Genomic DNA, 24,368 nt, shown 5'->3' with positions numbered 1-24,368 from the left:
GAAAATGTGTACCGAATCGGTATTTACAGAATCGGTAAATACCGAATCGGTAAATAGGGAATCAGAGATTAAAAAAACAAGCAATTGAGGATTCAACCAATCCTGTGCATCCACCCCACCCCACAACCAGGAAGCGGCCAAACCCATGCAGGTGCAGACAATCAGAACCTTCTGGAGAGCTGGGAGCAACTGAGCCAGTGGCTGAACATTGCTGAGGAGAACTGCAGGATGGCATCCAATGAATCAGAGAGGAAAGGAGCAGAAAGGAAAAGGAAAATGAAGTTCAGTACAAGTGAGCTGCTGGTCCTTGTGGAGGAGGTGGTGAAACACCATACACAGCTTTTTGGAAAGCAGTCCCTGCAGGTAGCAGAAGCTGTGAAAAGGTAGATGTGGCTGGCAATCCAGGCAAAGTTGAATGCCATTGGGGTGAGCCCACGGGACATCGATGACCTCAAGAAAAGGTGGTATGACCTTCGCATCATCACCAAGAGGAAGCTGGTTGCACAGAGGAAAGAGGCCAGTCTCACTGGGGGAGGAAGGAACAGGGCACCTGCCCTCACTGACCTGGAGCAGCTGGTTGAGTCAACCCTGGAGCCCGAAAGTGTGTCTGGAATTGGGGATGCAGACAGCTCAGCCAAAGCTGCCGCAAAACAAGGTAAGAAGCATGCACATCAATCCTCCCCCCGCCTTCCCTATCCCCATTCCCCAAAGTGGCTGTGTGACTCATACTCCAGTACAGGTTTTAGTATACACCAGCAATGCATTATGGGAGATGTAGTCACTGACACACCCATCATGACAATCATCACACTAAACAACAAGGCATGCCACACACATCAGTCAGAAGCAGAAGAGGACATTGAGATAGTGTGACATGATTGTAATTTAATATTGAAATGCAGGGCTGCAGGACCACTGAGATAATGTCAATATCTGTCCACAGGAGAGTTATTGCGCAGGACTGCGCAGGAGAAGGAGGGAAGGGCATCCAGTAAGGGAAGAACTGAGGATGCCAGCACAACTGCAGGTCACAGCACTCCACCACCACCGGCACCAACACCACAGGCAGCTGCACCACAAGCGCCAGCCGCAACAGCAGAGCCATCATCAACACTGCTGATTGACTCACCACCCCAGCAAGCCTCACAAGAACTCCCAGCCTCACCAGCAGCAACATCACCTTTAGTGGTAAGGCCTAGGAGGCATGCTGTTGCCACTCTCCATGTCATGGAGTCGTCCTCTGAGGACACGAGGGGGGGGGGGTGACACACCAACTGCTCCTCTGGATGAAACAAAGGCTGGGCTGCAGTCCACCTCCGAGGGTGCGCACACAGGTGCAAGAAGCCGCAGGGCCCGGGAGCACAGCACAAATCGGCAGGGTGATGGTGTCTTTGGAGGGCTGGAGGCCAGTATGGTCAAGGTGCAGCGCCTGCAGGGAAAGGCGATACAGTCAGTTCAAAGTCAAATGCGTCACCTAAACAGGAACATGGTTAATATTGACAGGGGCATCATCTCTATGGCGGAGGGCATCAAGGAGATGGATGAGGGCATGCGGGACATGTCCCAGTCTTTGTTGGTGCTTTGTGACAAACTGGATGAGGGCAGGTCAAGAAGGCGCAGGGAGAGGCAGTACATGGAGCAGCACACCAAGGCAGTGAACCGCCTGGCAGCTGCCACTTCCCTGCTCCGCAGGCGCTCCGTGGCAATGCACGAGCGGCTTGTGCACTGCTTCACTGATGTCACCAGGGGGATGGGGAAGGTGACATCCACAATGGAAGTGCTGCTGACCACCCAGTCAGCCAACACTGGTGCACTTGGTGTGGGGGAGAATGATGAGACCACCAGCAGGTGCAGCATTACCCCCCCCTGTCCCAGACACCTGGAGGAGCAGCAGGTGGCATGCTGCGGGCCCTGGCTCAGCAGACAGTGAGGAAGGCCAGCTGCAGGCATCCAGCACTGTTCTGTGTGGGCGCAGACGTTAATGCAGCCCACACATTTATAAACATATTTAGGGTGAAGTAACCCATGACTACCTATTTAGGTTGTCACCATTTGGCCTGGCATGGTGTGCCATTTGTTCATTCTCGTTCTGCTGCTGGCGCCACTCCTGCTGTGTTGGGCTCAGGCTGTGCCAAATCATCAACATTATCCTCAATATCTGTTAATTCTACTGCTGTTCCTTTCCTTGTGGCAAGGTTGTGCAGTATTGCGCAAGTTGCAATAATTTTTCAGCAGATGAGGGGTGAGTACTGACGTGCGCCTCTGCTTTTCTGGAGGCAGTGGAACCTGCTTTTTAAGAGCCCAAAGGTGCACTCCACGACGTTGCGTTTAGATTTGTGTGCCACGTTGTAACGTCTCTCACTCGGGTTGATGGGTTGAGGTAGGGAGTGAGGATAAATGAGCGGACGGCATATGCGCTGTCGCCTATGTGGAAAAGAGAGAGCCATTACTCACATGCAAAACAACACCTACATCTGCAATATCTATCTGGGTGTGTCACTGTGTTTTACCTAGCAGAAATCCTTCTCCGAATTCCCCCACTGTCAGGCGTGTGTAGATCCCACTGTTCTGGAAGATGTAGAAGTCGTGGGTGCTTCCTGGGAGTTTGGCCACGATGTCTGTGATTATGTTGGCAGCATCACAGATTACCTGCACATTTATGGAGTGGGTGGACTTTCTGTTCCTGTAGAAGTACTCAGTAGCTGCAGGTGAGCAGATTGGGATGTGTGTGCCATCAATGCAGCCGATCACATGTAGGAACTGTGCCATTTGGTAAAAGTCAGTCTTGGTCTTCAGCAGTTGCGCATGTGTGTCAGGGAAGCTCATGTAATGATGCATTCTCTGCATCATGGCCTCCAGGAACTTCCTGAAGAAACGGGACAGGCAGCTCTGGGACACCCCACCTATTGCAGCTATCATCCCCTGGTAACTGCCAGATGCAAGCAGGTGTTGGCTACAGAGCACCTGCACATGTTGTGGTATGGCGTGCGCCCTTGGTTTTGGGTGCTCCAGAAGTGGGTGCAGGTCCTTTATCAAGTACAGGATGGTGTGGAGGTGTAGCCTGTACCTTTCATGGATCTCTGCCTCAGTAAGTTGGAAGAGTGTGATCTGCTGTCTGTAGACTTGCTCCTTCCATCTCCAGTTCCTTTCTCCTGCTGCTTGTTGCCGTAGCCGCCATGCTATCACATAGAAAGCCGCCATTCTGATCACACTGTTGCATTATGGGGCCTGTTTTATGGCCTACACCTGGTTACCACCTGCTTTCAATCCATGGTAATTACTGACTCTTAAATACCGAAGTTCATGAAATTCAGTATTTTTTAAGTTACCTACATCTCTATTCTCAATTTTTCCGTTTCTTATTTACCGATTTGGTAAATAAGGATTCAGTAAATACTGATTTGGTAAATTAGAATTCGGTAATGATGAATCGGTATTTACCGATTCATATTTACTGAATCCTTACTTTTGGCCTCCTACATCTCAAATGCCTAAATACCAGTCGGTAAAGGCAAATTTACGGAATTTCGGCCGGTATTTAGCTACCTACATATGGCTCTTAGTGACAAACAATATTATCAATAGCAATTTTTTGTCAGGATCGAGGATACACTACTTTGCTTTTAAAGATGTTTTGTAGAGCTAATCAGAAGTCAGATAAAGCAAGACTATTGAGTGTGTCCTACATGTGTCAAATCCAAAGTTGTTCAAGGTTTCAGTATGTCTTGTAAACCGGTCTTGGAAGAATTTTGCTTCAGGATTCATTCAGCTGCATATCCTAGAAAAGAAATGGTGTAAAAGCTGTAATGGTCACAATAGATCGGACACCACGTTCTCGCCAAGAAGAGCCTCGGGATTGCATTTTGGAAAATTATGCAGCTTCCTCAGTAAAGCAATGTGATAAATAGTTTAAATATTCATGTAATAATCTCTCTAACTCAGCCGTATAGAGGACACTGACTCGACTTTCGCCTAAAAGGTGGTGAATTGTGAGGTCAAAGACTTTTAGAATTAAAGTGTTAATGCTCTTTTCTAACTGTGGGTCTCAAATCAGCTTTTCTGTTCCCAATTTTTAATGTACTGAGAGGAACTCGTTAACAATTTCTAATATTTTGCCATAAGTGAAAGTTTTTCTGGGAACCCTTGACAAACATTTTACGAATTGCTCTGTCAGTCCTGATCAACGTGGTTGTGGCATCACAAAGAGGAAATATGTATTCATTATAAAGCTGAGAATAGCAAAGTTATCAAAAGCCCAACTTCCTACAGAATCTAAGTCAGGCTAGAATTATGCAGACCAAAAGCTCTGCAATAGCAACAGACAATATATGAAGTAATCCTGGATGTTCTGACAGAGCTCGCTGATTCTCCCTATAACGCTTTTAAATCATTTGTAAAATATCACAGTTTAAATTGAAGAACAAACAGGACTCAATAATAGACTCAGTCAAATATTAGATTAACTTGGTTATTGTATTAAAGATTTGAAGTTCATAGCAATAAGTAATTTCTTCAGAATTTCAGTTAAGAACATCACAGCTTGTAATAAAGTGCCAAATATTTATGCAAGGCTTTAATGGATGGTTATTAATAAAATTCCAGTCACAGAGTCACATTACCATTAAGGCAGAAGGATAGTCCGTTTGTTTAACAGCTCAAATCCTATGAAGAAAGGGGAAGGGTTCAGATTTAATGTCCATTTCTGGCGAGTCCATTAGCATAGAACAAAATAAATAATGAAAAAAACATTTGAAATGGTTGACACAGAAGATTTCAGTCCATCAGCTGCCGACTGTAGCTTCAGCATAGCAGTCCAAAAGTAAAAAGATAGTTTGATAACCATAGGATCCTCTCGCACAGGAAAAAGAAAAAGCATGGCCTTTGTTCCCCCTCCTTTGCGGTTTTGTCTTTAATAAAGTTTTTAAGAACATCCCTATGATGTAGCCTCACATCACCATTGGGAGACCATTATATGCTCAGATTCACGTAATGTCACTTAGGGCACTTGCAATAGTAAGATGCCAGTCATAATTACAAGAAAATAGGTAACTTTAGGAATGCCCCTCTGCTGTAATTGTTCTCAATATTCATATAAGTATATACATTTCTAAATTCACACTATGAAATTATTTTTTTACTTTTGATAAACTATAGATTCTCTAATATTATTATGCAAAGTTTCAAGCTAGTATCTAGTTTCTACACAATTTTGCACAGACTTTCCTAAATGGTGCATTCAATAGAAACACTTGTTCACTATATTAATAGCAAAGCTTCATCAGTAGACGTTAATAAACAGCATGTTCATAAGAAATTCATTAGTGCACCTAATTTATATGCATTTGTATTACTTTGTGTTTATGTTTTCTTCGTCTTGCATTTGAAAGCACGCTTTTTCTGTGCTTCTACTACTCTTGTCTCAGTTTCATGTGTCACTGTGTCTAACGTGTTCAAAGTGAACTTTCAGCTATTCATGTCTTTAATCAGTAAATGTGTCCTGTATTATCATTTTTAAAATAACGCATCATCACTTCCAATGTGACTCCTATTTTCAAATTGTGGACTACTTGTGGCGGTCTGACCAGTGGCCCTTGGTGTCAATGAGAGAAGCCTGACCTAGAGCCTTGAGCACCTTGAAAGATAATCAGAACAGGTGGGAGCATGGAGTTCTTCCACCACCTGCCATTGTTGAGGTAAGGAGGTGGTTGGGATGGTTGTGCTGCCCACACCCATGGACTGTGTAGGGGTGGGCTGCGCATAGTGGTCTTGAAGTATGGAGCCTGACATTAGGGGAGACCTGCATTTGGGAAGGGCCTAATGGTCAGTGAGGGGTGGGATTCCCCCTACTGCCCAACTCCTCCCCTCAGAGGAAGAGCCCCAGGAAAAACCATGGGCTGGTTTCTTAACCCAGCACTGGCCTATGTCCAGATTCCTTGGTTTTTATGGTAAAGTTGTTTTTATCCAATGCATTTTTAGCAATTTTGTTATTTCTTTTCAAAGGGTATGCCAAGTTAATTGGGGAAGCGAAATTGAATGACGTTTTAGAAAGAGACACCAATTCACAATGTTATTTAATTCAACAAAAAAAGTCCCCTATTCCGAGCAATTGGAGTACCTAATACTGTACTATTGCTAAGGAACTAACTCTGTTGTCTGTACATGGGCTGTAGGATGTGGCGTAACTGCCAGAGTGGCCAACCTTGCAGCTGGAGAACCAGGTTCCAGTCTTGGCAAGAAGCTCAAGCATCCTGTGATTCTGGGCAAATCACTTAGGGCCTGATTACAAATCGGGCGGTTGACTCGCGGTGGTGGTGGTCTGTCCGCTGCATTACAACTTGCAAAGTCGTTGTGGTGGAGGACCTCCTGCTGTGCCAGGGAACCGCAATTCCATGGCAATGTCGGAGGTGCGCTACAATGTAGTATGCTCAGCGGGACTGGCACAGACCCTCTAAGCATATTACAAGTCCCACCACCGCAAGCCATTTCATGGCGGGAGCCCCGTCACGAAAAGGCTGGCGGTGGAGGGACAAAGAGGACCCCCATTCCTCCCTTGCCATGGGGATACATTCAGAGGGACACAACAAGTGCCCCAATGTCTGTATACCCCAAAGTTCCAGTATGGTATGGATGTTACCATGCTGGAACTTTTTTGCTGTATCCAAAGGCGAAGAACCATCCGCTGTACACAAGTTCAAGTTGTAATACAGCGGGCAGTCCTTGCACAGGGTTGACACAGCTGTGCCAGCAGAGTCGGCGCATCTGGGCGAAACCCCTAATCAGTCCCTTAATCTTCCTGTGCCTGAAAAAAAATTTATTTGTCCGTCTGTAATGCAACTGGTGCTCATGTAAAGCTCTCCGAAACCTTCGGGTCGAGTTCGTGCTGTGTAAAAATGCAAAAGAAATGTAAATGTACCATCTGGCTGGCATCTAAGTCATAATGCAGACCAAATTCTTCATCTCGAGTAGCTCAAGGAAGCATTGAATTCAAAATGTTGTACAACACAACCCCCCCCCCCCCGCCCCCCCAAAAAATATATTTATATGGTTTGCTCCCTTCCCTATTTAAAAGATGGTTGTATGATATTAAAATATAACTCTAATAATAAGAATTGAACCTGAATGAGAAGGCGGGCAACGCACGCATGTAGTGGTAAAATTAAAAGCTGTTATCGTGAATTGTCGGTTTTCTCTAATACAATATAAATCTTTATTAATTAATTGCGTTCTGTTTTTACGCATGTAATTAAAATCTATGTTTGCCTAATTTGCGAAAGACATTCACATTTTAAGCACACGAGAGAACTTGACTTTTTGATAGAAATTTTCTGATATTGTTTTCATTTTTGTGCAGATTGAGCCTTATTGTTGACTCTAATTAAATTTCCATATGTTTTTATGCCACAGGGTTCAATCGGGCCGCCTTCCAAAACCATTCACAAGTGGAGAAACGACAAGAAAACAAAAAAGATGTTGGTACCCCCTTCCAGCGACCTGCCCATGACAAATAATGTCGATCTACACGAGGCATGTTTTGAGGCAATTAAAGATCTTCTCACTAGACCATGCCGGAAATTAAAAATTAAGCAAAGCAAGGGCTGGTACAATAAAAACTGCAGGGAAGCCCATGCTACACTTATTGCTGCAGTCAAGTCTAGGAACTCCCCGGCCATTAGAACAGCGAGACAGATCTATAAGCGTACCATTTGGGAAGCTAAAAGGGACTGGGATGACTCATACTGGCATGATCTTCTTCATGCATGTGAGTCTTCCAACCAAATCAGATTCTGGGAGATAGTCAGGCGAGGAAGGGGCTTGGACACATCATCCCCTGAAAATCATGTTCCAGCCGTAGAATGGGTGAAATTTTTTTCTGCTCAATTTGCCAACCAGAATGCTCCCCAGCTGGCCGAAGCGCACTCACCAGGAAACCAATCTGTATCACATGAGAATAGACTTGTCTTTAGCTGCACTGACACCAAACACGCTTTAGGATCCATCCAGTCCGGGAAAGCCCCAGGCATTGACGCTGTACCAGCTGACCTTTTCAAGCTAAACTTAGATCTGTGGGTCCCCTACATTACTATCTTAGCTAATTCAATAGCAGCCGGGGAAAAAATACCGCAGTCTTGGAAAGGGGCTGAAATAATACCGGTTTTTAAAAAGGGGGATCGATCCTTACCAAAAAATTACCGTCCAATTAGCCTGATCGACACAATCCAAAAAGTGGTAGCACGAATGGCCCTAGCTAGAATACAGGGGTGGATTGAGCAAAACAACATACTCTCCCCCCTGCAGGCAGGGTTTAGGGCAGGCACTAGCACTCTGGATCAGGTCTTTCGGCTAACCATGCTATATTGGAAGGTGGTTTTTTTGGGTGGGGGGGTCATATATGCGGCCTTTGTCGACCTTCGGTCGGCATTTGATATGGTTCCCAGGGCCAAACTTTGGGACGCCCTTAAAAGTATGGATTTCCCCCCAGACCTTTTAGACCTGGTGAAACGCCTCCATGAGGAAAACTTCGCGCGTGTAAGATGGGGCAACCAGGGTCAGGTGACTCCTAGCTTCCCTGTAGAACGAGGAGTCCGGCAGGGCTGCGTGTTAGCCCCTACATTGTTCCTCTTGTTCATCAACCGGGTGGTTGCTTTTTTTAACGAAATCTACACTGATGCACCCACCCTGGGAAACACTAAATATCCTCTGCTAATATTTGCGGACGACACCCTGCTCCTCTCAAGGACCCGTAGTGGCTTGCAGGCGGCCTTAAACAGATTTTCTGAGTTTTGCACACAAAATGACCTCCAAATTAATACAGACAAAACGAAATTTATGATATTTAACAAAAACAAACCCATCACCAGCTCATTCTCTCTAGAGGGCGTTCCGATTGAACAAGTTACAGTGATGTCCTATCTGGGTGTAACCTTGGACCATCAACTTACATGGAAACCCCAGCTGGAAGTGACAGCCCTTAAGCTTAATCGCCTTTCTGGGTGCCTGTTAAAGGAACAGAAAAAATCACTAACAAAGCGTATTACACCTGCCCTAAAAATACACGATGCCAAAGTGAATGCAGCTACACTGTATGGTGCGGACATTTGGGGGCACATAGGTTTGTCTGCCCTTACCAATGCTCAGAACAAGTTCCTTAGGATGTTAGTGGGTGTCCCCCAATCTTCCCCCATTACTCCCTTGCTTTTAGACTTAGGATGTAAACCGCTGGGTGAGATGGCCCAGTACCGTCTTGTTGCTCTTTGGCGTCGCCTTTGGACGACTGAAGAACTAAGCTTATTTTCTCGAGAGCTTGGTGAAGTTAGAGCACTGTGGGGTGCCCAAAAAATCCCTTGGCTCAGGGAGGTAAAGCGCATATTATATCTGATGGGCCTCCCAGAACTATGGCTACACCCAGAATGCTCAAACTTCCCATCAAAAGTTGAATTCAAAGAGCTCTACTGGGCTGCTAAAAAATCTGCTCTGGTCTCCCTCTCAGCTGCTAACAACCTAACAGGCCAGTTTCCGATGCACAAACTAACCCCTTTCTTGGAACCATACTGGGACTTGATCGGTAAGACGCTTGATCGCAAGCTGTACCATCAGTTCCGAGTGGGAACCTTACCGATCAAGTCCTTTACTGCCAAGTGGGCACTGAACTCCAGTGATAAATGTCCCTTTTGTCCCGCTCATGCAGAAAGTCTGGGCCATGTATTTTTTGCATGCCCTGTATATCGACAGCCCAGACTAAAATGGTTGAGACCAATTTGCAAAACTTTAAATTGTGGGGACAGCCACACAGCCCTTCTCAAACTAAGAGATCTGCGCTCTACCAAATCTGTGATTTGTGTAGCCAAATTTTTGGGATGGATGTGGCTTATCCGTGCAAAGAATCTGTAAACTGTTTTATCAATTTTAATGTTCTACATTAATTTTAATGTAATGGGGGTCTCTTTGTATAATATTGTTATTTGGAATTGTTGGTTTTATTTGTGTCTTTTATGAATTTTTATTCGAAATAAAGACTAATTGACCTGCCCTGACAAGAAAACAGAATGCTGTTCAATGCATAATTTGCCTAAAAACAGCACGTCTTCTTACGTTTCACATGAACATGTTGTCTTCTCTAGTGTTTTCAAAGTGGTTTACTCTTTTTTTTTTAAGTCAAAATGTGTTTTAAAAATCCTAAGATCTTGTGTTGCATTTAGCTCTGTGCATTATACCTAGCTTTCTATGTAGACATCTATTGCTAGGTCATTGGTAGGTCACAAATCATCATGATGAAGTTATCAGAAAATTATTAGGAAAGAGTGAAACTTAAAATTCAGTCTTTCATCATTGATTTCACTGTTATGAACGTGGTATAAAAGATGATAATTGATTATGCCCACTGAATAACTGAACAAGCCAGGGAATACCGTAAAGAAATCAACATGTACGTTATTGGCTTCAGCAAGGCCTTTGATTGTATGTATCTTTTCAAATCGTGAAACTATCACAGGAAAACAGATACCACTGAACATTTCATTGTTCTCATATCCAACTTATACACTTGAGAAGAATTCACATTTAAGACAGAAGATGGTGAAAGAGACTGGTTCAATTTGACAAAAGAGTTAGGCAAGGCAGTATTCTATCGTCCTACTTATTCAACTTGTTAAAATTCGATTGCTAGGGGGTATATTATCAAGGGGGTTTATCTCCGCTTTTTTGGCTTTAAAAGCCAAGAAAGCGGAGATAAAATTATCTCCCTATTACCTAGCTGTCGCTAACACCAGTTAGCGACAGCTAGTAGGAGATAGCGACCATCTTGGGCCCCGCTTTGCATGTCAGTGATATTTATCACTAATGACATGCAAAGTAGGCGTGCCAAGATGTTAGCGACTGGAAACAGTCGCTAACATCGCTATCTCCTATTACCAACTTTTGGAGATATTCGCGCTAAGCGCGAATATCTCCAAAAGCTAACACCTTCTCTGAGCAGTTCTTAGCCATGTTATCCAATGGGAGGTGGATAACATGGCTAAGAGCATTGCATAAATATCGCTGACTTTTCAGCGATATTCATGCATTTCGGCCGATTTTTACCGCTTAGGAGATAAACCTTGATAATATCAAGGCTCCTAAGCGATAAAAATCGTCGCTACACGGCGATAAAATTATTGCCGCTAAGCCAACCTAGCGATATTTATCGCTAGTTGTTGGTAATATGCCCCTTAGTTTTTCTACAAGGTTTGATTCGATCATTTTCACTTCACCAATCTACCCTCTAGGCAACATTATACAATTTTACCGGTCTATTAGGAATTTATAGGCTTTCAAGACTACTAGATAAGTAAGAATCGCCCACTTTCCACCTATTACACAGGAAGGGAGGATATTGCTTACAGTAAAGGAATTTTTGTGGGAGATCGATTTGCATGCGGAGTATGTGAAATTAAAAAATAATCTAAAGAACTATTCAACGAGATGACAGAAATAATCCTCTAACTAGTAAATATGTTGTCTGTTGATTTGATTTATAACAATCAATGTAAAAATCCGATTTATGCATATGATCACTTGCATAAAATATACTGTTATTTTACTCAATCACGAGTGCACATCTAGGAGACATGGCAATGTGTAAAGTCTCAAGCACCTATTACACATAATGCTTTTCAAGTGTTTGTACCCTTTAAACACACATATGTGCACTGAGGGGCATATTCACAAGGAGATATCGCCACCAGTATGTCAATTTTAGTGATGTTCTGGTGGCGATATCCCCTTCTTCTTATTTACAAAGCGGCGTTAAGCCACATAATGTGGCTAATGCCGCCTTGTAAATAAGCCTCTATCCGCCAAAATCTAAGGCCAGGTAAAACCTGGTTTTAGGATGGCAATACGAGGAGAAGTTAGAAATTTCTCCTCCTATTTTGTTCTTTCTATGTGTCCTGCATTCTGCAGCATACATCGAAACAGCAAATCGCTGTTAAAGATTTTTTATGTGCAGGAAGATGTCCCTTCCTGCACACAAACAATCCTCTCTGCAGCACAGGCACCCTTGCAGCATGCCACAAGGGTGCTTGTGCTGGCACTAGGCATCTTCTTTAGGACCAGTGCTAGGGGAAATGCAGAGGTGTACTGTATTTTTGTAAATATGGCGCATTTCTGCGTTTCAAAAATGTCAGAGCACGGTGTTACCAATTTTGGAGTAACACCACGCACCGACATTTTATTTTAAATATCCCCCTCTGTGTCTTGCAATTGGTGCACATCGCTGAGATACCAAGATGTTCTTCTTTGCGTTACTGTACATGAATATCGGCATTACAAAGCAAGACAATACCCCCCATGTACTTTCTAAAGAGATCTAAGTTAGATCTTCTTCCAGTAAGAATGTGTTTTTTTAGGTCTGGCGTTAGCCAAGACATTTTGATTTTAATAAAACAATATATGTAATATAGATACATAAAGAGAATTTCAGCTGCCTATTTATCTATTGATCCGTCGTTTGTCATTCACGTTTTGCTTCTTCCCACTACAGCATACAGCATGGGGGCAATGGTCAGCTAACTTCCCTTTAAGTGACCACTTTTTTCTCTCTCTCACAAAAGGCACATCTGTACACACGGTAGTTCACTTGAGTATAAATGTTTTTGGTTTTACTTTATTACTCTAGTTTTGCCTTTGTTGTTAGAGCCTGATGAGAGAGCATGATATTCTCTACCAGCTCTTCATTTACCGAACACATTCCAGCTTTATACGTACCTGTCTCATGAAAATGCAGTTTTAAATTCTTTTTCGGAGTGTCATTTGTGTATCTGACTGCCACTTTCTCACCCCATATCAGATCGTGTCCATTTGAAACTTTTCTGTATTAAGTGTTCCTCTTTTTATATGCATGCAGTACACAAAGGAGAACACGTTTATTCTGGAGTCACTTTCACCAATGGTTCTTTAGTAGTGGCAGCTGCCGCAAACAAAATGTGCTGGGGCAGGTGGAGGGTGAGCGGGGGGCGCAGGGGGGAAGTTTCATCATAATTTAAAAAAAGAAGACTAACCTGAAGCTGCTGGCCTCCCCCCCGTGTCACGTCTCAGCGTTCTTCTTCCTGGACACAGCAGGCACTGGGACAGCATTAGAGACTCCCTATGTAATCCCCTTGCTGCTCTCATGCTATGAGAGCAGTGCAGTGAGTGGCCTAAGCGGGCTGGTTTGATGCTCCACTTAGGCATAGAGTCTGTGCTGTTTCTCCAACAGGCTGTTCAATACAGCTGGGTTGGAGAAACCTAAGTGCATGTGTGTTTGGCTGGCCTAAGACGGCCAGCGAAACACACATGCGCACTTACAAGTGCACAAACCGGTCCTGCTCCCCCTCCCATGGCCCGTCTAACCCTACACACTTTGGCTGAGCCAGCAGTTGAAATATAAAACTATGATAAAATATTGTTTTATTTTTCAACTACTGGCCCTGAGCCAGTGGGGCGATTCTCCTCTGCCATTATGGAGGAGTAGCACCTGTTCTTTAGTAAACTTTTCCCAGGAAGAAACCTGGCCTTTATTGTTAATAATAAGCTTTATAAACATTCGTTCTTTGTTTCTTTGTTTGTTTGTTTCTTTCTTTCTGACCTTCTTTATTTCATACCTGCTTTCTTATTTTCCGCTCTTTCTTTCTTTCTTTCTTTCTTTCTTTTTTTCTTTCTCCAAGGCAAGAGGCTGGCAACCAATGGCATAGCAGTTGACTTTTTTTTAAGTCTGTGTTAGCAAAGACCTTTTGATTTTACTACTTTCCCTCTTTCTTTCTTTTTTTTTCCTTGCCTTCTTTTTTCTTTCTTTGTTTCTTTGTTTCTTTCTTTCCTCCTTTCTGTGTTTTTGCCTTCTTTATTTCATTTCCACTTTCTAATTTTCCTCTTTCTTTCTTTCTTTCTTTCTTTCTTTCTTTCTTTCTTTCTTTCTTTCTTTCTTTCTTTCTTTCTTTCTTTCTTTCTTTCTCTCTCAAAGGCAAGATACTGCCAAAGGGCTAACAATTGTCTTTTTTAGGTCTATGTTAGTTAATACATTTTGATTTTAGTAAAATTATGTGTATGACATAGTTATTTATAGGAGTTTTCAGCCATTCGTCTGTGGTTGTGTCATTCCCATTTTTATTCCACATATTCCTGCAGCCCTCAAGGCACAATGTGTTAGCACACTTCTGCCATTGGATGACTTCACTATCAGTTACGCCATGCTGCCATTTTCAAATGGTGACACACTAAAGTCCACCAAAAAGTGATGTATGAAATGCTTGTATTAATTTCAGCCACTGAGAATTACTCAGGGCTGCATCCCAGCCCATCGTTATTTTGCACACTCTGACACACCTTTTGGACCGAGCAGTATATAAATCAGTCTTGACCCTGCTCCAATGGGAACAGTCCAGACAGAGCTGCCAGGCCAAAGGGTCATAAACCATTACTCGTCCACACACAAAGTAGTTCTCTTTAGTGCCAGGGAGTACTATGATACTGCATGCTTTTTTGAGACTCATAAAAAAAAAGTTTGTGTTAGCCAATGTTTTTTCTTAGATTCATGAAAGTCTGGCAGCTTCCCAAACAATAAGATTTTGCAACAACCATGAGAAAACAAAACAAGAAGTGCTAAAAGGCTGGGGTCCAAAGCCAGACCCATTGGCTTTGCCAATGCTTGTTGTGATAACACCAAGAGAGGATAGTGACCACAACGCCATAATTTTAGAAATGGCTCTGCCAAAGATTGGTAGGCCTGGGGTTCCAGCGAGGGGTGAAGGTATTAACAACCTGACCCTGACAAATAACAGGCGCAGAATTAGATGTTCACGACTAAAGGAAACACCAGAACAGATTGCAAAACTATACAACTTGGCAGTTCCGCTGTTGGCAGAAGCTGCGGTTCTAAATGATTTACCACCATCATCTGATTCTCTCGTACGGATAGAGGCTCTGCATGGGAGTCTAGTATGCAGTTTGGCTGAAGTATTAAATCCCAGAGTGGCAAAGGAAAGAAATAGTGCCACCTGTTCCTCGTGGTATAATAAGGCATGCAGGAAAGCAAAGTCAGAGCTAATGGCAGCTGTAAAAGATAACAATGGAGCCCTAATAAAAGTCAAGAGGGCCTACTATAAGGAAATAATCAGGTGCGCCAAGGAAGAATGGGACCAGGAAAAGTGGTTCAGTTTATCCTCTGCCCTAAATTGTTAAGACTTTAAAACATTCTGGTCAATAATTAGTGTAGACTCAGGACAACCAAAACTAGCAGTAGAACCGAACCTAGCGCCTGAGATATGGGAAGACCATTTCCGGGATTTGTACTCCTGTGAGGCTGTTCCCGAAGACCTGTCTGCAGATTTACTGGCCTATGGTCTGAGTACATTCTGCCCTGAGGAGTGTATGGCTACGGTGGCCGAGGTATGTACTGCTATTGACAGACTTGCAATAAACAAAGCTCCCGGCCCTGATAAACTCCCGGGCGATCTTTTCAAGCACCAACCAAAAGTCTGGGGCCCCTACCTATGTCTGGTATTCAATGCAATCTTGAGAGGAATGGTGCTCCCTAGTACTTGGCTGGGGGCAGAGATAGTACCTATCTTTAAAAAGGGCTCACCTCTGCTCCCATCCAACTACAACCCTATAAGTCTCATTGACGTCCCACAGAAGATCTTCGCAAGACTTATTTTAGACCAACTGCAGGATTGGATGGAGGAATTTGATATACTTAGCCCCTATCAGGCAGGGTTCAGGAAGAACACCTCCACCATAGACCAAATCTTTCGCCTAGTAGTACTACATTGGAAAACGGTGTATATAGAGGGTGGCAGTCTCTATATGGTGTTCCTAGACCTGCGGTCTGCCTTTGATCTTGTACCAAGAGGCAAACTGTGGAAAGTCCTATTAGATCTGGGCATCCCTGATCATCTTCTCTCAGTCCTGATTAGGTTACACAAGGCAAATTTTGCCCCAGTCAGATGCGGGAAGAGTGGTACACTCACATGCAGATTCCCTGTTGGCAGGGGGGTAAGGCAGGGCTGTGTGCTTGCGCTGACCCTGTTTGCCTCTATGTCAATGGGGTAATCACGCATCTGAACGGGGTGCTGAATAACGATGCGCCGAAGATAGACGGGAATAGGGTACCGGCGATAATGTTCGCCGACGGCACCCTATTGCTTTCCAAATCCCCGATGGGTATCCAGAGAATACTGGATGGATTTGTAGAATTTTGTAACAAACATGGTTTGGAGATTAACTCATTGAAAACAAAAATCATGATCTTCAACCCACCCAGAACCACAAGACCCAATCCCACCCAAGGTAAAACAACATTGGAAAGGGTTAGCACCTTTGTTTACCTTGGGGTCACGATCAATGAGAGCATGACGTGGGGTCCCCAGGCAACTAAATCCCAGCTAAAGCTAGCCCAATTAGCGGGGGGATTCTGAGGCTATCCAACACCTCCACGATAAAACCGTTGGGTCCTCCACTGGAGGTCTACAAATCACAGGCCAGGGGTGCTAGTATGTATGGTGGTGAGCTGTGGGGCCATTGTGACAAATCCAAAATTTCCAGGGCTGCATCCACATTAATTTTTTAGGGGATGGATGCAAGGTCCACATCCCTGAGCCTTTTATAGGCTTCCGGTAATCCCATCCTTAGGGCTGCATTAGTTTTTTAAGGGGAGGGGCATGTGGCTCTCCTTTCCAAGCCTTTTACAGGTCCTGGGTATCCATACCCCAAGACAGCTCATTTAATTAATCAATCAATCAGAATCTATAAAGCGCTGCTAATCACCTGATAGGGAAGTCAGGAGCTAACAGGCCCTGTATGCTTATTTGAACAGCAAGGTCTTGAGGACCATTTGGATTACCGAAAGTAAGGTGATGGTCCAGAGATGTGTGGGGAAACTGTTCCATGTCTTTGCTGCGATGTGGGAGAAGGAGCGTCCTCCACTGTTGCTTCGGCAAATGTGGGGAGTATGGGCAAGTGAAAGGGAGGAGGAACGTAGCCTTCTTGATGGTTGGTGGAAGTTCAGGTGGTGGATAATGTAGGTGGGTCCTTGGTTATGTAAAGCCTTGTGTGCAAGGGTCAGCAGCTTGAATTGGCATATCTTTATTATGGGGAGCCAGTGGAGTTTCCTAAGGTGGGGTGCTCTGTGGGTTTATTGGGGGGAAGGCTAAGATTGAGTCTGGCTGCTGCGTTCTGTATGGTCTGAAGACTCTGTAGAAGTTGTCTGGCAATTCCTATGTAGAGGCATTGCCGTAGTCCAGTCGGCTGGTGATGAGGGCTTGTGTCACAGTGTGTATAGTGTGTAGGGGTAGCCACTTGAAGATCGTTCACAACATGCGCATAGTGAGGAAGCAGGTGGAAGAGATGGCCTTGATCTGTGATTTCATGGTGAGTTTCCTCCTAATGATGATGCCGAGGTTTCTGGCATAGCTGAAGGGAGAGGGTGTGGGTTCTTGGTCTGATGACCACCAGGAGTCACTCCATGTGTTGCTGTTGTTGCCAAAGATCAGTACTTCCGTCTTGTCTGTGTTCAGTTGCAGGTAGTTGTTCTTCATCGAGTCTGTGATTCTAGTGGTGGTGGAGTCATCAGTGAGTGAGAGGATGAGTTGGGCATCGTCTTAGTAAGAAATTTGGTTGGTATATGATCATGTTGGCCAGCAGGTTCATATATATGTAGAAGAGTATGGGGCTGAGGGATGATCCATGGAGGACACCCCATGTGCTCTCCTTGGGATCAGAGGTGAAGGTTGGGAGGTGGATCCTCTGGGTATTTCTGATGAGGAAGACGGTGATCCATCTGAGTGCGTCCCCTTTGATTCCAGTGTGGTGGTGTCTTTTGATCAGTGTGTGGTAGGATACGGAGAACTGCTGTTTTTACTCAGTTGAGGAGGGTTCGGATGTCTTCAGGGCGACTTTGGTGCTGAGTAGCTGGCTGTGCTCCAGGTTTTTCATGACTTGATTGACCAATAGTTTTTAAGTTTGATGGGGTGGGCATAGGGTTTTTTGAGCAGTGGTCTGACTTTAGCATGTTTCCAGGCATCGGGAAATTATGCATTAGTGACGGAGATGCTGAGTAAGGTGGTGAGATCCTGCCCAATCCTTTTGGTTTCTGAGGTTGAAGATGTGATGCAGGCATGGATCTGTGGGAGCTCCAGAGTGGATGGATTTCATGGTAGAGGTGTCCTGGGTGAAGAGAATGTTCCAGGTGGTCAATGTGTGGTTTGTGTCAGTTACAGTGGTGGCGTATCTGTTGCGGTAGTCCGTAGGTGTTGGTTGTGGTTCATCAAACTTTCTGTATATGGTTTCGATCTTGTCATGGAAGAAGTGGGCTAGGTTATTGCATAGCTCCTGTGAGTGTGTGATGTTGTTTTCGCTGGCAGCCGGGTTGGAGAATTCCTTAATTATGTTGAAAAGTTCCTTGGTATTATTGACGCTGGTTTCAATTTGGTGCGTCAAAGGATTTCTTCTTTGTTGCCCTCAGCAGGTAGTGGTAGAGGTTCCGGGAGGTCTTGAAGGCTGCCCTGTCAGAGGTGTCCTTATGGTGCACCATTTCCTCTCCAACTGTTTGTTGTCTTGTTTCACTGTTCTGAGTTCTTGGGTGTACCAGCTTGCCTTTTTGGAGGATTTTCTCTAGATGTTACTCTTGATGGGGACAATGCTGTCTGTGCTGTTTGTGATCCAGGCATTGAAGTTTTTCACTCCCCGTTTGAGGTTGGTGGCGGTAGCAGGATTAGAGGTGTTAAGAGCATTTGCCCAGCTGGTCTCTGAGGTTTTGTTTCACCTCCGATGGGGGGTTGGTAATCTTGGGGCTGGTGTTCGGGGATGGAGATGATGAAGTGGATGATAAAGCGATCGGTCCATGTGAGTTCTGTAATATGGCTGTATTTGACGCAGTTGCTGGAGGTGAAAATTGGGTCCAGTTTGAGTCCTGTGGTGTGAGTAAGGTTGTGGATGATCTGGGTCAATCCAAGGCTGCTCATACTGTCGAGTAGGTGTACAGTTTTTTTGTCATTGGGGTCATCAATGTGGAAATTTAGATCACAGCGGAAGATATAGTCCTTGAAGTCTAAGGCTTGGTGTGCAATAGGTCTACACTGGTGTAACAGAAGCTGAAGCACAGGCCTGATTTGTCGGTATGCAAGGGTGCCTCTGATAGTTGTCGTGTAGTACGTGTGGAGCTTGAAGTTGAGATGTCCATGGGGTGGTGATGATGGTGATGGTGGCGGTACACTGTCTGGTCTCTTTGTGGATGATGGCTGTTCCTCCTCCCAGCTTTTTGGTGCGGACCTGGTGAGTGATTTTATATCTCTCAGGGATCTGTGGCAATGTCTGGTGCAGATGGGTTAAGCCAGGATTCAGTGAGGAAGATGATGTCGGGTGCAAGGGTGGCGATGAGGTACCATAATTCAGTGGAATGCTTGCATAGTGAGCATGTTGAGAAGGGTGCATTTTTGTTGGTGTATTCGTTTAGATGGAATCTGTATGTGTTCGGGGTAGGGCTGGTCAGTTGGCTGGTATGTGTGCAGCTGTGGGTGAAGCGGCAGTGGGTGCAGGCCAATGGAGTAACTATGGAGCATGGGTTGGCACAGTTAGCAGTGTTTGTTGCAGCGTTTGGGGTAAAGGGTGTAGAGCTCGGCGATGGTGTATCTTCGGGGGCAGGAGGGCCCAGGGCCATGGCATACCTAGTGTGCCTTTGGTGGGAAGAACAGTTAGTGGGAAGAGCCGGTCAGGAGAACCCTAGCGGGAAAACCCACACTGGGTCACTAGATCAGTCTGGAACAAGCAGGAAGTTGAGGCATCAGGCAAGTGGCAAGCTAGGTACAGATAAACATGAAAATATTGCGGTGGAGTACTCAGTACCCACCAGGGAAATTTTTATAGCAATTACTGGGCATGAGTATGTGGTGGAGCCCCGCCAAACCCGCTGGCTCCCCAGCTTACACCCTTTGCGCTGGGGTGGAAGCAGGCTGATGTGGTTTGCTCTCATCCTGTGGGAACAGCTTTTACCTGCTCCCACTGGGCAAGTGCAAGCCCGTGTTCCTGCCTCTGAGAGCATGTTCAGGGAGTTCAAGTTCTCCTCACCCACGCTCTCGTAGGCAAGGATTGGGGTCCCCGGGACGCTGCTATCAGGCCCTAGGGGATGGGGTCCAGGGCCAGTGAATGGCAAAGTGAGGAGGGCCTACACACCTCTACTCAAAAAAATGCTCGGGCCCGAGTGGATAGGGCCATTGCGGCCCTTGAGAGGCTTGAGGATAGGTGTCACATGCCCCTTCCTCCAAAAGGAAAATTTACCCCAGATGATAGGGTTTTTGGGGCCCTTAAGTGGCTTGGGGAGGGGGACCCAGGCTCCTTCCTCTTAAAAAAATGGCCCTGGTAACACAAAACGAAATAGGCCATGGCTACAGCATTGAATAGATAACAGATGATATCTCATTTGATTTGGTTATGTTCACAATAAAGAATGGAGATTTGAAAACTTGAAGGATTTACTAGACCCATAATAGACTAATAATATTGGAAGCCATAAAGAAGGGAGAAACTCGCAAAAACACATGTTGGTTTGGTTGTGGAAGTCCTGTACTTAAATAGAAAACTTTGAATAATGTTTGAAATGAAGACATGTTTTAAATAAAGACTATATATGGACTTCTTTATTGCTACGTGTGTCCTTATTTATTTTATTTATTTAAAAGGTTTTATATAGCGCTGCTAGACCCAGGAGTATCAGAGCGCTTTACATGGTAAATAAACATGTTATGATACATTATACAATTGACAATGAGCAGAAAAATTCAAACAAGATAAAAACATTGGAAAAGGGGGAGAGGTGTTATGTAATAATAGCACATCAGAGCATAGAGGTAAAGAGAAGGGACAAAGCCAGTAACATTAAGAACCCCAATATTTATTGAGGAGGAGAACTTTGAGACTTTTTTTGAAGAGAGGGTAAGAGGGGTTACAGCGAAGATCCTTGGGGAGTGAATTCCAAATTGTAGGAGCATTGCCAGAGAATGCACGTGATTGGGTCTTATTACATTTTAGTTTAGGGGGGATAAGGACAAGGGAGTTAGTGCTCCTCAGGGATCTGGAGCACCCTGCCTTCTGTAGTTTGCTCGAAAGGTAGGAAGGGGTGTTTTGGTGAAGGGCTTTGTGCGTGATGCAGGCGATCTTGTAGGTGGATCGACCTTCAATTGGGAGCCTGAACAGGAGAGATATGGTCGAATTTTTTGCAGTCAGAAATAAGTCTGGCAGCTAGGTTGAGAACAGATTTAATCGGTGCTAGGTGGACTTTAGGGGTGCCAGCAAGAGTGGCGTTGCCATAGTCAATCCTGGAGAGGACAAGAGATTGGACAACGATTTTGAAATCATCTGCTGGAATGAAGGGTTTAATTTTTTTGAGGTGATGAAGGGAGAAAAGAGCACTTTTGGCTGCATTTTTTATGTGGGGGATGAGATTAAGATTATGATCAATGCTGATACCTAGGGATTTGACAGAGTTGGAGGAGGAGAGGGAGCAATTAAGCGCATTGATATTGTTGATCCAGAGTTGAATGGGAAGGGAATTATTTTTGGGAGTGAAAAGGATGATTTCAGTTTTTTTAGGGTTAAGTTTGAGATGATTTAGATGGAACCATGATTGGACTTTAATCAGGGTGTAATTGATGTGGAGGATGTCATTGTGGGATTTGATCCTGTAGTATACTTGAGTATCGTCGGCATAGAGGTGGTAACTGATATTGGCTTCATTGAGTATGAGGGTGAGTGGTTCCATAAAAAGATTGAATAGTGTTGGGGAGAGGATAGACCCTTGAGGGACACCGAGAGAGACAGGTTGAGGTTTGGAGAGGCAGTGACTGAGCTTAATTTGTTGTGATCGATTTTGAAGGAACGAGGAGAACCATTTGAGTACAGTGCCTTCAAAGCAAAAACGATCTTTTAGGGTGTTAAGAAGGGTGGGATGGTGGTGGTGGACAGTATCGAAATCAGCTGAGAGATCGAGGAGGATAAGTAGTGAGGATTCGCCTTTTTCTAAAGAGCGATGAATGTCATCTGTAATATTGAACATAGCAGTTTCGGTGCTGCACCCCTTTCTAAAACCAGATTGGAAAACGTCGAGGAGATTGAAGGAGATGATATGGTCATTTAATTGAGACAGGACACATTTTTCAAGGGCTTTAGAGAGGAGCGGAAGGTTCGAGATAGGGCGTAGATTGTTCAGGTCATTAGGGTCAGCGGTGGGGTTTTTAAGAATGGGGGAGATTTGACCTAGCTGAAGGGAGGGAGGAACACAGCCAGTGGAAAGTGAGGAGTTCATTATATCGGTCCATAAAGGGGCAATGATGTATTTGAGTTCCTGAACTAAATGGGCAGGGAGAGGATCTTTAGAGTGAGAGGATGGTTTGAGTTTAGAAATCATGTTGATGACAGTGGTTTCTGATATTGTACTAAATTTGCTCCATAAAGCAAGAGTATAGGAGCTAAAGAGGACCATATGGACTATTCCCTGTGAGGGAAATGGGGATCTGAGAAATAGCGCTGGGCTAAAATTCTATTTTCCATGTGTGAGCTCATATATATATTCTTTGAAGATTCTTTGGAGGCAGGGCTGGTATAGGCCGTGATACATCTGTAAAGCTAAATATAGGTTTAATATTCGGATTATAAACAAGTCACCTAGGATACATCAATACCCACATTCAACAAGCCCAGAATACGAAAGTAATTGGCAATGACCTCTGGGCTAGCATCTGATGATTCTCATTTCCAAATTGGACATCTTTGCCTTCTGTTGCCGGTGTACTTGGAGTGAAGCTGCCTGGAGTCTCGACTTCGAAAATGCCTGCGACAGTCAGCTCTACTGCAGAGACTTTTGCCAGCCTTCAGTCTATGTTCAACTGTTGTGGTAGATGGTCTCTCCTTTTCTCCCAGAAACCTTTTAGGCTTCTCCAGGTTCTTCAGCTTTCCCAGGCGAGCATCTATGATCTTGGCATGTATCTCACTCTTGTCTCCTCCGGCCTCGCCTAGAGTGCATCCCTCGCCTGGCTCCCTGATGAATGGCTTCGCTTTGGCTGCTTTGTAGCCGAATCTCCAACAAAGAGTCTCAAAGCCCAGGGGCACTTTGGCACCATTCTGATGACCGGTAGCCTTAACAGTTGCCTACAAAATATAAGCAGCTCTGTCCAGGTCTGCGGCTTCCGCAACTATTTCTTGGGTCTGTGTCTTAGACAAATGAGCATTGGTATTAAGCATGGGCGAATTTTGCGGATCTCGCGTTCGCGAATTTTGCGGATTTGCGAACTCGCAATCCGCAAAATCCGCGAATTCCCGCGAATTTGCGGATTTTTTTTTTTTTGTGTTCGCCCCTGTTTCTGCCAGTTCGCGAGGGTTTTTACAATTTCGCAATTTGCGAACTTACCTGTCGGGTCGCAAGTTTTGCGAACTTGTTGTTTCTACGTGTCCAGCCTGGGACACTCTTCTTCATCACTGCCACTCTCTATCACCACTGCCACTCTCTGACTACTCATGCCACCCTCTGGCCCACCCATGCCACCCTCTGTTTCATCACCACACCCTCTGGTTGTCCAGTGTACATTATTTTCGGCAAAGCAAAGCACACCTTCCCTGCCTCAAGTGACCTGAATTAATTTGGGGCTGATTAATGTGTCACAGAATATTTTTTTAGCTGGCACCTGCTTCCTTAGTGCGCCCTGATTAGTGATCTTTTGCACTTGCTAAGTGCTTTCATTGTTGCAAAATTAGTTACAACACCTGCCCTGCCCCAACTGACAATAATGAATTAGGGGCTGCTTAATGGATTTTAACTTCCAGCCTGGCTCCTGCTTGTCTCCCTTAGCTGTAATTCAGGACCTTTGTGGCATATGTGTAACTATTCTGAGGTTCAGAGCAGGGTCACATAATAGTTGCAACTGGCAACTGAACTCTGGAGGGGCCCCTCAGGAAGCACTACAGGAAATGGCTACTAATGATGAGCCTGAACTTTTGAACCTGGCAAGTAGTTTCAGTTTTGCTAAGATCGTATTTCTGCAATTTAGCACTTATTCGCGGGGCGCGAAGTTGTACTGGGAAGCCGCGAACTCACGCGAACAGTGCGAGCAGTGCGAGCAAAATCCGCTGCTCGCGGATTTGCGGATTTTGCGGGAGATTCGCGAATCTCGCGGATTGCGGATTTCCCGAAAATCCGCAAAATCCGCGAGCGAAACGGATTTTCCGCCCATACCTAATTGGTATACAGTGCAGCACTCTGTCACTGCAGAGCACAATATGAGAGTCCATTCCTCTCTGTCTATTCGCATCACATGCAGACACAGCACAGCTCCTGCCTACCATCTTGGTGCTGAGCCTGCATTTCTCTGTCTTAG

Source organism: Lissotriton vulgaris, chromosome 2_1 (genome assembly GCF_964263255.1).
Source record: "Lissotriton vulgaris chromosome 2_1, aLisVul1.2, whole genome shotgun sequence".
NCBI classification, from domain to species: domain Eukaryota; kingdom Metazoa; phylum Chordata; class Amphibia; order Caudata; family Salamandridae; genus Lissotriton; species Lissotriton vulgaris.
The sequence above is the reverse complement of the archived record's forward strand: the minus strand, read 5'-3'. Positions refer to the sequence as shown.